Source organism: Plectropomus leopardus, chromosome 15 (genome assembly GCF_026936395.1).
Source record: "Plectropomus leopardus strain MGB_pleo_1.0 chromosome 15, ASM2693639v1, whole genome shotgun sequence".
NCBI classification, from domain to species: domain Eukaryota; kingdom Metazoa; phylum Chordata; class Actinopteri; order Perciformes; family Serranidae; genus Plectropomus; species Plectropomus leopardus.
The window spans coordinates 4,530,704-4,545,843 of NC_142190.1; the positions used below are offsets into that span (position 1 = coordinate 4,530,704).

The 15,140-nt window shown below is 39.1% G+C and overlaps 1 long non-coding RNA gene across 3 annotated transcripts in view; it reads right to left on the reverse strand.

Annotated features, from left to right (window-relative positions):
* Positions 1 to 7,539, reverse strand: part of LOC148187206 (uncharacterized) — a 37,407-nt gene extending 29,868 nt beyond the window's left edge. Inside the window, exon 1 of one of the 3 annotated variants that reach the window (XR_015779005.1) lies at positions 7,405 to 7,539. This is a non-coding gene — a long non-coding RNA (uncharacterized LOC148187206). Of the gene's footprint in view, positions 1 to 6,611; positions 7,378 to 7,404 lie in introns of those variants that run through there. The other 2 variants (XR_015779007.1, XR_015779006.1) reach the window with 2 other exon arrangements.
* Positions 7,540 to 15,140: the final 7,601 nt, after the last annotated feature.

A 15,140-nucleotide genomic window follows, 5' to 3' on the forward strand; every position in this document is an offset into this window, starting at 1 on the left:
CCTTTTATCAAAGAAAGTGTCAGCCAATCTGCAGCGTGGCCCGAGGGCCCAGGCCAGTGGAGTGACTCAAATGTTTGTTTACTTTGGTTGTCACTTGTGTAATGCATCTGAGAATAGGCTATTTGAGTCACTTACATCATCGTACCAGTTGTGTTTGACATGCCGACCGCAAGACATTGTGCGTCCTGATAAATTTTCTTTGTTTTTAGCTCTCAATTTTTAAGTTTTCATGTTTTAAAAAGCAAAAATGGCTCATTTTACATCAAACTAATCATACTGATTAAATAGAACATATCGTAGCTGTTACAGTGAAATTAAAAATGTCCCAGACAATACTCTAGAATATTATGCATTCAAATTAACTGCAGTAAATACATCCTAAGTGAAATGTTAATTGTTGTTTCCCATTCACACTGTGTAAAAGCTGCATATTTTTGTACACATGTAGACGAAACAGCAGGAGCAACAATATTTAAAACAAGGGATGAAAATGTGGACATACTATTAGCTTCACCATTGCACCAGATTGCATCATATTGTAAGCTGTTCCTGATATTTTGTACACCCTCCCGTGTGTTGTTTTTAGGTCTGTATTGTAGAAATATCTGTGTTGCGGGTTGTATTCTCAATAATAGATTGAGTAATTCAGCTTCAAGCTTCACATATCGGTTTTCTTTAAAAAAAGAAACACAAACTTGTTTTGAAGGAGCATGTTGGCAAACAGCAGCCGCCCAGACGAAGAGGAATGGAGTTTTACTGCAAAATGTTGCTGGACTGTATAATACAGCACAGGTCAAAGGCTGAGATGAACTCATTTAGTGAGCTCTGAGTGAGTCTATACTCTTGTATTAGCCTTTAACCTGCTGATATTTGGATCTGCTGTTGCCTGCCAACAACACAACCCCACAGAGCCCAGTTGGTTTAAACTTTATTGCAATTCCTTAAGTTAGCAGGCTGTGATTTTTTCATTGGAAACAACATTTCACTTTGGGACAGTTGTCATTTCCTTTTATGCGAGAAATGAAGGCACAAGTTCAGCATTTCATTATTAACCTGTCTGAATTGTTTGCACAGTTAATTAACACATGCAGCAGATCCAAATCAAATCTGAATTACAATAGAAGGCTCAACGGTGTCTCAATTATGTCATTAAAATCAGCTTTAATTAGGAGTTACACGACCTCTGATTTTCCAGAGTCAACAATTATGTAATGAAAGTTGAGTTAACTGCAACATATTTAGAAATAAACCCCGACAGAAACCTGCATACTGATGGATTTGCATGCTGGCTGACAGTCTGACTGACGTAATATGCATCTCACATGGGGTCGTGTCCGCTATTGCACAAGAAAAACAAACTGAGTTGAATATTTTTGTTTGGCATATGCCAAGTACAATACAGAATAGCACAATACAGCATGAAACCCAGGCTGCAAGCAACAAAAACACCTTGATGTGCAACAACTCTCATTTAAAAGGCAAGATCGGGGAAAAAAAAAAAAAAAACCCTCACTGCAAGAAGTTTCCTGTGAGCCTACTGGCTATCAGAGTCCTGCTAAAGTTTTTGCTTTATCGTCCTGTTTATTTTGTTTTTTTTGTGCGAAAAGATGAGACCATCAACAAGGGCAGGGTGAATGCTTGTCAGGTGTATTTGTGGCTGGAGAGAATAGCTTTTAGATAACTTAGGAAAAGATGGGTATCAGGCCATATTGGGGGTGTAGCAATACAGCAGAATTTATATGAACTTCCTGCTGCTGTGGAGGACTGACCAGTTTTCCCATTTAGGATGCATAGTGTGGCCCAAACCACTGCTCAAAATCTCTCCTAAACCTGGCTTTTCCACCATCACTGGCTAGTAATATTTCTTCGGTCAGCGTGTCAGTCATGTAGGTATTTTAGAAAATTACTCTGCAAATAATCACCCAAAACTAACAATTTAGGAGTTTTTCAAATACTTGACAGGCTGCCTGGCTCATTTCATTCAGCTGAGCCACCTGTAGCTGCAGGCAACTCTCCCTCATCTTCCAGCTGCATGTTGTGGAGGCTGCGGGGCCCTCCCTTACACTCTGGGTTATGTCAAATATTCAATTTAATATACTTTTTCTCTTCCTCTACAAACATAGGGTAAGATAAATCAATAGAATGTAATTCTTGTTGGACTTGGTACTGTTTGGTCTGTTGGGATCCTGCTGACAATGCTGATTTACTTCAGGTCAGTCTTCACCTAGATGAGTAAAAGAATAACTTGATGAGCCCCAGTTGTCCGTACTGGAAAATATACCTATACATAAATCTGACAGAGTACTATGGATCATCTTGAGTTGGAATCACTCTAGCCACAATAAAGTAAGGGGCAATTAGCCCTTTCCTTATTTTCTTATACCCCCTAGGTATGGTTCAGTTACTTGGATCACAACCACTTTTGAAATTAAACTGTGATCTTAACTACAGTTAGTAGTTAAGATCACAGTTTTGTAAAATCATCTTGTACAGCTGTAACTTCATCATGTTGACAAAATCTGTCCACAGACAAACAGACAGACAAATAAATACTTAAATATTCAAAACTGCTTCATTGGTAGTTCCCACTACAGAAGGTGCCACCTGCACCAGTAGTGTTTGCTTCATCCTCAATAAAGTATTTCCAACACGTTCTCATCCAAAGCTGTCACATGTTGCTGCTTTGCAGTTTGTCATATTTTGCAGTGGACCTTTGTGTCTACATGATACATTTTTGGTATCCTTCTGCATCTGCTGTTTATACTCAACAAGAGCAAAGACGGTTAGGATTAAGGGAATGAGGCACATGGTAAGCCGTTTTAAAAAAGACCACGACATTCAGAAAGGAAAGGAACACCAGACTCTTGCATGAAAGTTTGGGGTTTGTTGGACCCATCAACCATCGCTCCTGCCCACCTAGACACCCTTGCACTTCTTATATTATGTCATAACCAACAGTGTTTCAACCTGACATCCTGTGGCGTTTCATGCCCATGCAGCTGGTGCTGTGCAACCGTTTGCCGGCATATCAGTTCTGTCTGCCCACATTCTCAGCTGACACTGTCCAGTGGTAATTCATGCAGTCATGAAAGGTGGCTTTTGGTATTGCACAGCTGGAACATTGTCACAGCTGGAAAAAATTACATTCACTCAGCTTTATCTAGTGTATATGTCCCACCTCACACAGAATCATGTATAACCACACCGCTGCAAAATAATGTTGTGTAACTTTTTGTCCAGATTGTTTTCCACAGGAGTCAGGAACATTAAAAAGGTAAGAGCCACCTAACATAATGCAGGGCAAAGGTGAAGGCCTCTCAAAATAGCACACCAATTTTTCAACAATGTGCAGAATTTCCACACACTTGAACCCCAGGTGTTGGTTTGCGGTGATGATTCATCTGGCTTTTCAATCTGTTGTTTTCTCTGCAGTTGCCATGTTGGTCGTGTTCTCATTGCGTGGTCAACGATGAGTCAACATCATGCTGAAAGCTCCATTAAGCCAACTAGTTGACTAATCTGTGCAACCTCTAACTTTAATCTGCTGTTGGTGCTATGTGGGCCATCTAATCATTTGTACATTTTCCTCCACCGACTGCATCCTGACTTCCTGACTGTTTGATCATTACAAGTTAATCATCACTGAACTGCTGTATTTTGTTGCACTTGTCATCATGCGACTCATTCACTATGAATGACATCCTGGTTCTGTTAAGCAATTAATCATGCCTTTTCAAGTCTGTGAAAATGAAAGCAAGAGGGAAGTGAGTTCTGTGTATTCAATAGCGTCACAAATAATAAATAATTTATTTTATCGTAGACGCTTCCTGCAGAGTCTGAGTACCATGGCCCAAAGGCCAATCACTGCCTGTCCCAGCATCTTTTTTCATCGCTAAATACCGGAAAAGTGTTGTAGATGTATGATCAAAGACCTGTAAAGACCTGTTTTTTTTCTCTTACTCACAAACAAATATTTGTCAGTAAGGGTAAAAAAACAAAGGGGAAGAATACATAAATGAATAAAGATAGCGCCTGCATCTCCATGTTGAGGGAAAGATGTGTGCAGAGCAGCAGGGTGTATACAGATAATTACAGCGAGGCATAATAACTCAAAACTGAAATTGAAAAAATAATTAAAATCCATATTCATTAGTTTAAAGGGAGTAGCAGCGGTTTGCTCTCCTGCGACATCAGCAGCATCAAACAGACATGCGAATCATCAACAAGGTTTTTTTTTTCAGATGATAACCTTTAAAGAATTGAGGGGAGGGATTTCAATCACTGGGGGTAATCAGAATTTAAACAATAAAATCAAAGGCACTGAATTATTCAAGAGCACAAACAAACAAGATGAGCAGTAACATAAACACAACTGTCTTTGACAAAAAGCACATATACCACATCCTACTGTCATGCATCAGAAACATGACCACATCAAGGCACTAACTAATATTTGGTGCTGCTTGTTTATGTAACCTGTTGCTTTCCATTCATAAAGGTGATGAATATTTAAATTCTAGAGGTAACTGCTCAGTTTACTAACTGCTTCTTTGAATCATAGCGTTCTTTAGTAATGCATAAAGAAAGTCTTCATTCTGAGGTAAATGTCAGCACCTTCCAATATGACCCAAATTAAATGTCAAAAAATGACTCAGGAGCATTTCCCAGGTTTGTCAGAGTGTAAGGTACCGACGCCAAAAGCAATCAGTTTGTAACGTGTCTCAACAGAAACTTTCATGGTGTTATGATACGCCGCCAGTCAGCCATACGGCACCTGGCCCTGCAGTAAGACACGTGTTGTGGACACATGGCCATATGACAGCGTTAGGCTGCGTCAGTTTGAGACACACACCACGAGGGGTGATGGGTCCAACTAACCCCGGATTTTTACTTGGGAGGCCATCTTTGTTTCCTGTATGAATCTTAAGCTAAGCAATTGTGTTTTTCCTAAATCAAAACACGTGCCTCTTAACCTTTTTAACCACCAGGGCCTTTGTAGCTTAAGGCTAACCATATGCTTATGTTAACATCCTGGCATTGGTTGTCACATGCTTTTGTTGACAAAACCACATGGTATCACCTAATCCTAACCATGTGCTTTTGTTGACATCCCGGTGTTGGTTGCGACATCCGGGAACGTCAACAGCAGAGACAGGTGGATACCTGGAGTGTACTATGTAGACACAAAGTCCACTGATAAAGCGGCAATATGTGCTGACTTCAAACATGAACAGTCTCTGCAAAAAGATCAGAAAATGAGCAGTATACCATGTAATCTGAACACAGTCATTATTTCCAGGACTAAATAAGAATTCATGGTTGAAAGACCGCAAAAAAAATCAGGCACCACCAGAATCAATGTTTCACGTGAATCAGCATGCAGATGATGCAATCTGAGGCCAAACTGAAATCCATCCAAAAGGTCATTACATGCAAAAAGCTGTTGAGTTGGATCAAACCAGCTTTTTCTTAATTCCCCAAAACAGGAAATTATCAGTAGCTTTTGTACTGATTTCACATGGAAGAATCTCGGGTGCATCTGATTTGTCGAACTCAGACTGTTGGATCATCACCATCGCTCGAAGAGAAAGAGCTCTGTCTGATCACCCTTCACAGCCGAAATAATGACAAAAATCTTTCAAGGTGAAAGGCATGTAAGTATTGCATTACGACAAACTCCAAAAGTCCGAGCCTCTCCTATAAGTTTCCTCCCGTCAATATTACACAACATGAGCTTTGGAGGATATGACTTTTCCGTCTTTATAGGTTTATTTGTGGCTGTACTTACAATTCTAAACACAAACATAAGTGCTAATTAAATATTACTGTGTGTCCAATTCAAGTGAGCTTTGAGTTTTATTTCTGAATTACACCTTTCTAACACAAATGACATCAGGATGATTACAATGCCCTGAAACAGAGGCAGAAGAGTCAAAGCCTGTACTTTTTTTGGCCTCTTGTCATAATTTATTACAGTATGTATACTTTATGTTTTACATTAAGATTTCAATAAACTGGATAAATATCAGACTATATACTAAAATCCTCCTGATTATTCAAAATTGTGGTTTCAATTAGCCTTTGGGGATGTTCTCCTGATGTCATCTGGGTGTCTACTCAGGCAAGTGGAAAAAAGGTTAAAAAAATAAATAAATAAAACTGAAAAATTGACTGTGTTTGCCATCTGCTAAATATACACATGTGGAGACTCAACAGATGTTGGTCAAGTGTTGTGGTTGAAGCTTGACCAACTCCAGCGGAGAAAGTATGACTCACGGCAACCATGTGCCGACTCGATGTGAAAAATGCAAAATGTAGCTTTGGGCTTTCTGATTGCTGATAACTTATTTTATTTTTTTTCTATGTGCAAATGTAACATATTCATAAAGTAATCGTGTTTTGCAGGAATACAATGCCAAAACATTTTTATGGCAACTGGTGTGGAACTTCCTGTCGATGTGATAAGTCCAATAATGCTTTTATGTCACGTTGGATTTACATAATAATGCACTCCCTCTGCCAAACTTCCATAAATCTGAAGACTGCTTGCACTCAGCTGATGCACATGTTACGCATCTCAGGAATGAAGACCACAGTAACAATTATATGACCTGTATGAAGCAGGTAAAAGCAGGAGCAATGAGGACAAGGTGCGATCTGTTTCCCTCCAAATTGCCTCTCTGGCTATTTTAATTAACAAATTCAAATCATATACACAAACATTTCTAATCAATCATCTCAGTTCTTGTGTTACATTTAGGTTCCTATTGAGGTAAGTAGAGTCCATTTCTCACAACATTCAGTTTCCATAAAACACACATTTTTCCCCGGTAACCAGTCCCTGTTATTGTAAACACATTTCAATTGGCATCCATTTCAACCAACATGAGTAAATAAATCACTCTTGCTCACAGTATACAGCTGGTATCAACACTCTTGTTCATATTTAGTGCAAATCAAAATAAGGCGAATTGCTCCTTTATATGTGTCATCCCTGACATTAAGCTTTTCACAGACCTGTAAGGCATATTGATCCGAAAGTGCTGTGTCACATGTTAACCATTTCTTTTGACAGAAACTCTCCAAACAACGACTATATTCAACATTACAGACAGGCTTTACTGTGAACTGTACATATGCATTAAAACTCGTCAGAATGAACACAGTTAGCCAAACATTTAGCGCGCAGGAGCCCTTCACACGTTACCTCTGCCACTGTAACATCGCGATAATCACATGCGTCGTATGACGTCATCACTGAAAACTCCGGTAAATCCGACTTTTCTCTCGCTCGTTAACTCATTAAAGAGTCGTCTCACACACACATTCAACTCTAAACAAACGGTCACAAAAGTTAAGCTTAGCTTTCTTAACAAGACAGTTAGGGTTTGACAATTTACCAACCTGTATGAAGCAGGTAAAAGCAGGAGCAGTGAGAGCAAGGTGCGATCCGTTTCCCTCCAAATTACCTCTGAGGAAGCAGCGGGAGGGGTGCTCTCTCGTCGACCCCCCCCAGAGCAACAGGAGCAAACACAAACGTTCCGCCCCACTGCAACCATACTATAGTCACATAATAAATGTTAGTTTAACTTCAGCAGTATTACTGGATGTGGCTTCTGTTTGAAATTAATTTTCTTTGTTTAAAGCAAATATAAACATGCAAATTGACCCAAATAATTGGCACAAAATCACTCAAATCTCATGTAAATGTGGTCACATTCCTTTAGGTGTACCACACACACACACACACACACACACACACACACACACACACACACACACAAACACCAAAGGCATCATGAGCTGCAGCTATCTTTGTTTTTGACACCAGTCAAACCTCTCAGGCTACATGCAAATTGTGTTTTTTTTCAGTAGCTTTACAACCAGACCTTGAACCCCATCTTAACCTTAATGAAACCTTACCTGAGCTGTGTGACTTTAGAGAGCTGTCCTGTCATCTGAAGGTCTTGTTGCTCTGTGCTGCATGTTTGCTCATTATTTCAAAATTGTATGCATTTTATATGTGAAATCATAACGTGCTCCTATAAAGAATCTTGGACGTAAAAATAAGGCAATCAATGACGTACCAGGTGGTAATAGGTGGAGACTATTCCAAATCAAAGCTTTGTCTCCTGCCATGAATCAAGAAGCCGTACTTCAGTCTTTGCTTTTATCTTCTCCTCATGGTTCCTGGTTTATTTTGATCATTTTTCTGTCTTACCTATCTTCCTCTACCTCACATTTACAACCTGCTCTGATCTGCCTTGATCATCTCGTTTCTTCATTGCTGTTTCCCCTCAGTGTCTCGATAGGGGTTCCCTTTTTTTTTTTTTCCACAATTTGCCTCACATATCAAATTTTCTTTTTGGGATTTTAGCAGCTGATTCTGTCTCTTTTCAGCTATCAAAATAACCTCATCAAATACTTGAATTTATTTTACGGTCATGCTCCCCTACAGCAACCTCTTATTTATTGCCCTTTCATTTCCATAGACTGGCCAACTTGAATAAATTCCTTCTCTTACTCAGCTACAATTCTCTGCTGTCTGTGTTTTAGAGGTTAAATAACATAATTCTAAAAATTGGCCCATGCAGTTTCGCCTCAGGCTTAGCGACATAAGTACCTCCATTAGCTGTCTGATGTCTGAAACAAAGTTGTTTTTCTCAAAAGCTTTTCATCACATACATGCACCGAAACTAAAAGTCTGCAGTACTTTGGGTTTGTGTGCATTTCCATCCATACAAAAAGAACATGTCTGCAGTGCTGTAAAACATAACCCAATATTTCCCCATTAACTCAAGCACACCAAGAGCAGACTCTGATTGACGATGCATGAGATGTTTGTGTCACTGAGACATAAAGTTAGAGGGAGAACGCTTCATTCTTTTCTGGCTGCACAGTCACATCAAGCAATTAAGAGTCAATTTGAGCTTTGCTACACTGCTAAGAGAAAAGACATTACTTTAAATGCAAAAAATGAATATACTCATTTAAAAGGAATGTGATATAACATTTTTAACGTGTAAAAGTAATGTTACTTGACTGATCAGTTTTGATGGGGGTTTGTTGGACCAGTCTACCTGCAATATAGGGACCTTCCAGCTCCTTATTTTGGTTTTGTTACCGGCAATCAACCTAAAGCCATTGAGCATTGTATTGCATATCATACTGCTGCGCCAAGTGCTGTCTGGCCATCTGACGGTCGATCATTATTTAATGAAAGGTGTCCTTTGGTGTCAGTGTCTGATGCTGAAAGACAAACAAAGCTGCAAATTTGACAACTTCAGACTGAGAACAGGTTGGTGTTAATGGCTGCATGTGGAAAATAGTGTAAAATTTCCACACAAGGAATATACAAGTTGCTATATAAAGGCAAATAGGTTTATCATTCACTATATTTTATATGACATTTTTTATGATAAATTTACCAGCTACAAAAATGTTGGGATGTCTGGTATTGTTTTCACTTTGTGAGTCTGTGTGTTTGTGTTGACATGGCAAAATGCAAGAATCCTAACAAGTGGTCGAGATCAAAATGAAGGTCAAGTTAAAAGATGGGCACGGGGGGAGAGGTAGGAAATAGGGAATGCCCCCCAATATAACCATGTATTATCATAGACGATAGCCCCTAAATATAAAACCGTATATTAAATATTTATACACTGGACCACTGAACTTTGTCAAAATGGGCTGAAGGCAGAAATCTCCAATTAAAAAATGTAATATAGCAATTTGGGTGATGTGACACTTTAACTCAGGATCTGTAAAGTTTATGCCAATCTGTATATATGCGTATATAACATACATCATTTTTACATCCATAAACCAAAGTATTGGCACCAGCACATCTGCTCTGCACTCTGTTTGACAGAGGATTGCGAGGTTGGGATTTGGAAAGTGTTGCTTTCAAACCCAACTAAACTAAACATTTGTACAGGAGGGCTGCATCATGTAAACAAATCTCTTCTCCTCTCTGTGAATGGATCATCTCAACAAACTATAATTCCACGGCTTGCACTGCAAACTAGCACACTGTCAGCCATAATACCCGGTGTGCATTCAGACGTACTTGTGCTCTGATTGGACAATCAACAAATCACACCGAGAGTGTGCTCGTGTTGTGTGGAGAGGATTGAAAGGCTCTCCAAAGTTCAAAATGAGCTGGTTGTTGCAGAGCAGTATGTCTGATTACACACACAGCCGATTAGCATTTTTATTAAGATAATTATTATTTAGATGTTCCTTTCATTATGCAAACTAGGGACATTTCTAGTGGCATCTCAGGGACTGGAGTAAATCAGAGCTGGCAGGAAGTTAGGTTTCAGTTTGATGTGCAGTCGATGTCGCCACCTCAAAGACTGAAAGTGAAGAGACGTGTCTGCTGTCCCACAGTGACTTGACTGCGGTTCTATTTACAGCTAGTTACATATTCATGTGATTTTTATTTAAAGATCTCCTCCACTCAAAAATGTCTTTGTACGGTATCTAAAATGTCAGACCTCGTCTTTACTGGCTGGTATCCGTGATAAATTTGTCACTACTCGAGACACTAGTCAATGGGCCTCATGCAAGAAACAATATACAAACTGATTTTCTCTTATTTTTGCTTGTATCCACGATTTGTTGTTATTTTGTTAGTACCCAATGATGTTTGAGATTCATAAACGTTTTCTTATTTTTGCTACTATTTTAGGTAAGAGAACATTTTACCAGTAGTCCAGAGTACTCATATCAAGATAAGACAAAGACATCTTTATTCACAAACCACAAATAGTTTCTCAGTGCAAGGAAAAATAAATTTGACATTTGAGGAACATTTAAAATGCATTAATCACATTTAATAACATTTTGATTGTGTTTTAGAGTAATTAAAATAAAAAAATATTATAAAATTTAGTAATATAAAATATTACTATACTTGTTCCATTAATCCCAGTTACTGTGATTTCAGTTACTGTGCATCCCTCTGCTGACCAGTGCTGGAATGTAACTAAGTACACTTACTCAAGTACGACTTAAGTATAAATCTGAGAAACTTTAATATTACTTAGGTAGTTAATCTCATGCCACTTTCCACCTCTACACGACAACACTTCAGAGGGATATGCTGAATTTCTTCTCCACTATAGTTATTTGATAACTAATTATTAACTATACTAGTTAAGATTTTTTCATGCAAAACACATTTCATGGTTCCAGCTTCTCATACAGTACATTTGAGGACTTGTTGCATTTCCTTTTAGTTTTTGATTTGTGAAATTAATTTACACCTTTTTGCATGCGTATTTTTACTTTCAATACTTCACTGAATTTAGCTAAAATCACATTTACTTTGTTTAAGTTTATTTAACAGTGGGCCTAAGTCAATTCTTCCTCTTACAGCCTTTTTTGGTGCCATGTCTTATACCCCCTTATACTGTTTAGAGGGCATTTCCTGTGCTAATTGGTGACTTATCACTGAGTGGGATTCATCATTGAGCACACCTGGTTAAATGCAGATTTGGATGGTTAAGAACGTTTGATGCATCTGAACTAGCTTGTTTGGGTAGATCTCAATTTCTAAGCCAATAACTGTCTAATATGCAACAGTATTCAGAACAGACTTCGACACAATATCAGCAATGAAGCCTGAAACCTCCAGCATGGAGCGAGTAGCTGCAGGGTTGATTAGGGGTGTGAGAGTGTCACTTTAATAGCCCATTAGTTGCAGTATGGAGGGTGGAGAACTTCTCTAGAAAGCACATTTTCCCATCTCACAGACTAAGCATGAGTCTTTGGTCAGTGTGTTTATGTTGCCTTGAAAGATCTGGAGAATTCTTTTGATTATTATTGCTGTGCTATCTTTACTGCTACAAAAGATGCTTGTGGGCGTGCACACAAACAAAGCGAGCACTCTCCTTTGTAGAGTTCTAGGTGCTATATCATAGGTCACTGGACTTGGGTTTCTTAAAGACGTATCGCCTCTCATCCATGAGGCTCCTTCAGTTCTAGGTTCTTTGCAGGGCCTCGCTATGCCTCTGCCCAAACTCAACGGAGAGAAAAGGCTTAGTGGATGAAGTCTTTACTGATTTTCCTGGCCTTATTTTTGCAGCGCCTTGTGTAAACATTCTTCAGACAGGATAGAGCGAACAACTCTTTGCAGGGCCTTGTTGTCCTGTATGGTACTACTGTTTCCCAGCCAAAAGCTACCTTTTGCGTCGATATGATACTCTGTCGGGTGGTGTCATTTTGTTACACAGCTGGACGGAGCCTGTTGTGCCCACGAGATACAATGCTAGACAGCATCAGGTTGTCACGCTCCTGTAATAAAAGGGGCTGGAGGGTCCCTATATGGCAGGCGGAAGCGGCAGTGGATGGATCCAACAAACCCTGGATTTTCAGTATGGAAGTAGAATGAATGTTGAACCAAACTGTGACAGGTCTTTTTAAATTTTTTTTGCTTAACTGAATCACCCTCACTTTTATTTCACAATCCTAACCATGTGCCTTGGTTAACATCCCAACATCAGTTGCAGCATCCCAGTTGAATCTGTCTATACTTTCTCTTTTATCTGCCGGTTTGGGTCAACCTTGAAAAACAAGAACAGACAGGGACATATCATGAAGATGTGTTGCAAGATTGACAGAAAAAGTATGAACGACCTCTCACTCTTATACAGAGCCAGGGCCACGAGGAAAGCTCGGTCTATCCTTGCCACCCCCCTGTTCATAGTATACAAGCTGCTGCCATCTGGTTGCAGATATATCTTGCCAAGATGCAAGAGTATGAGATGTAAGAATTCATTTGTCCCCACTACCATTGGCCTCATCACATCATGGATTTTTTTCAGTCCTTACATTTTCATCGTGTGTATTCTGCAGTTGGAGCTGTTACTTTCTTTTATTCTCTGCCGGCTGTAACACAAATTGCCCCTCAGGGACAATAAAGTTGACCTTGGCCTTGATTATTTTCTACAGTCTCAGATCTCATCTACAGAAACAACTCGCACAAAAAACCTCAAGAACCAAAACAAAAATTGCAGAATGTCACAAAGTCAATCAAACTGTCGTTCAATGGAAAACTGGCCTTCCCTTCATCCTGAAGACCTGCTCAGCATTTTTGGAAGTCTTGTCAAAATACTCTGTCACACGTGATCTGCTTGACAAGTCAGTGGCCTTCAGAAACACCAGTCAATTAGCTGAGATCCGATGATGATGATGATACGCATGGATAATCATCTCTTCATCCTTCTCTCCTCACAGTGCACCTCCATACTTTTCGTTAACTAGCGAGCATGTCCTTATTATGTCAGCTTCAATTTGCAAAACGCCTGGCACTAAAATAAATACAGATGACGGGGTGTCTTTAAGCCTGCATATGTTCTCTGACAGTGATGCAAAGCGCTTTCTTTCTTTTGAAGGTGGGAAAAAGACAGAAAGAAAGGTAAGGTGTTTGATGAAACGACCACTTTAATTGTCTTTTTACAACAGAGACCACAGTGTAATCCTGTAGGTGAAAACCATTAAAATAGATCATCGCTTTCACACTAATTTTGTCTTTTAAATGTTGTTGTTGTTTTTTTTAAAAGTTCAAATCATTCAAATTTAAATGTAGCGAGGCAAATTAATTTAATGGTGTAGGTTACAAGTTTTTGTGCATAGTAAAAAAAAAAAAATGGAAATATCAAAGTAATGGCAGTAATTTCTTTGGATTCAGTCTCAAGTGACATGGAAATGCCTCTGTGCATGAAAGCAGAATCTATTTGGGATTCAGTGCTTACTAAGTAGATTCCAATCAGATGCTCAGAACAGTGCAGTGCTTAAATATACTCCTGCATGTTGTGCAATATGCTAATTGAACACTATGGCTCAATTTCTTTTTACTCAGCATTCACCACGCTGATCAATACGGGACATAATTGCAGCACTTTGTAAAATTGTTAAAGAAAATACAGCACTAATATCATTATCATTATGAGTCACTGTACTTAAGCTCAGGGACCAGGATTTAAACAGCACAGAAAACAGTCAGCATCGCCCCTGTCTTCATGGTGAAATACAGACATGTTTCAGCTCCAGCTCGCCTTTTCAGCAACACATTGTTTGCCAGGATGAAATGAGTGAATCATTCATGAATGCCAGATGAAATATATGGTGAAGGCTTAATGTGCAAACAAGCAACTGCAGTACTCAAAATGCAGAGAAAACAATGCAACCTGAAGTGACATCAGAAAATGACTTTTCATCTTTCATACATAGATTTTAAAAAATATGTGTTGCATGCTACCCATGAAATTCCCTTGATTTACATACCTTAGATTTAATACACCACCGCCCATAAGAATGAGCACTGAGTGAGTCATTTCAGAATAAAAGTTGGCAATAATCACACACAGACATGCCAAGATACTTTCCCACTGGTTTCCAGACGAGCTGAGCAAAATTACTAAGCATAATTCTGAGAGGAAGCAATACCAATTATAGAATATGTACAGCAGATTGTCAGTCATTAGATATAATGAGCTAACAAACCCTCTCAGTTTGAGTTGACTTGAGTTGGAAAGTCTGAATGCATTGGCAGATGCCGAGGATGAATCCTGGAGATGCAGCCATCTATTAAATTGATTCTGATTCTTTTGTTCTGTTAATCACTTTCATTTCTGACGCACCCAAAGTAAATGAGGAATGCTTTGGTATATTTTATTACATCTCTTTTTAGACTTCTTATTATGTTTCATAAAAACACAGCACAGAGCTTAAAGACAGACAGCGCACTATTACATAAAGTTAGTCTCTGATCGTTAATTGCAGTTACTTAGTGATGTTTTTCATGTAAAGCACTGATATACTTGCTTTTAACAATGTGTTCACATGTGCCTTGTGACCACCCTGTGTATCCTGCATCCCTTCAGACTGTGAATCTGCACATCTTGCTTCATGCTTCGGCAATATGTTCTTATCCTAACTTGACGCATGATGTTGCTCTGTTAGTGACCGTCTGCATCTACTTATGATATTTTAGGTATCCTTCTGTGTTAGCTGCTCTGGGATGTCGACACCGTGATGTCAACAAATGCACGCAGTGTTTACACAACAGCAGCACATGACCACAAACACAGACCATCACGATGGTCAGGATTAGGCAACAGGGCGACTTCTGC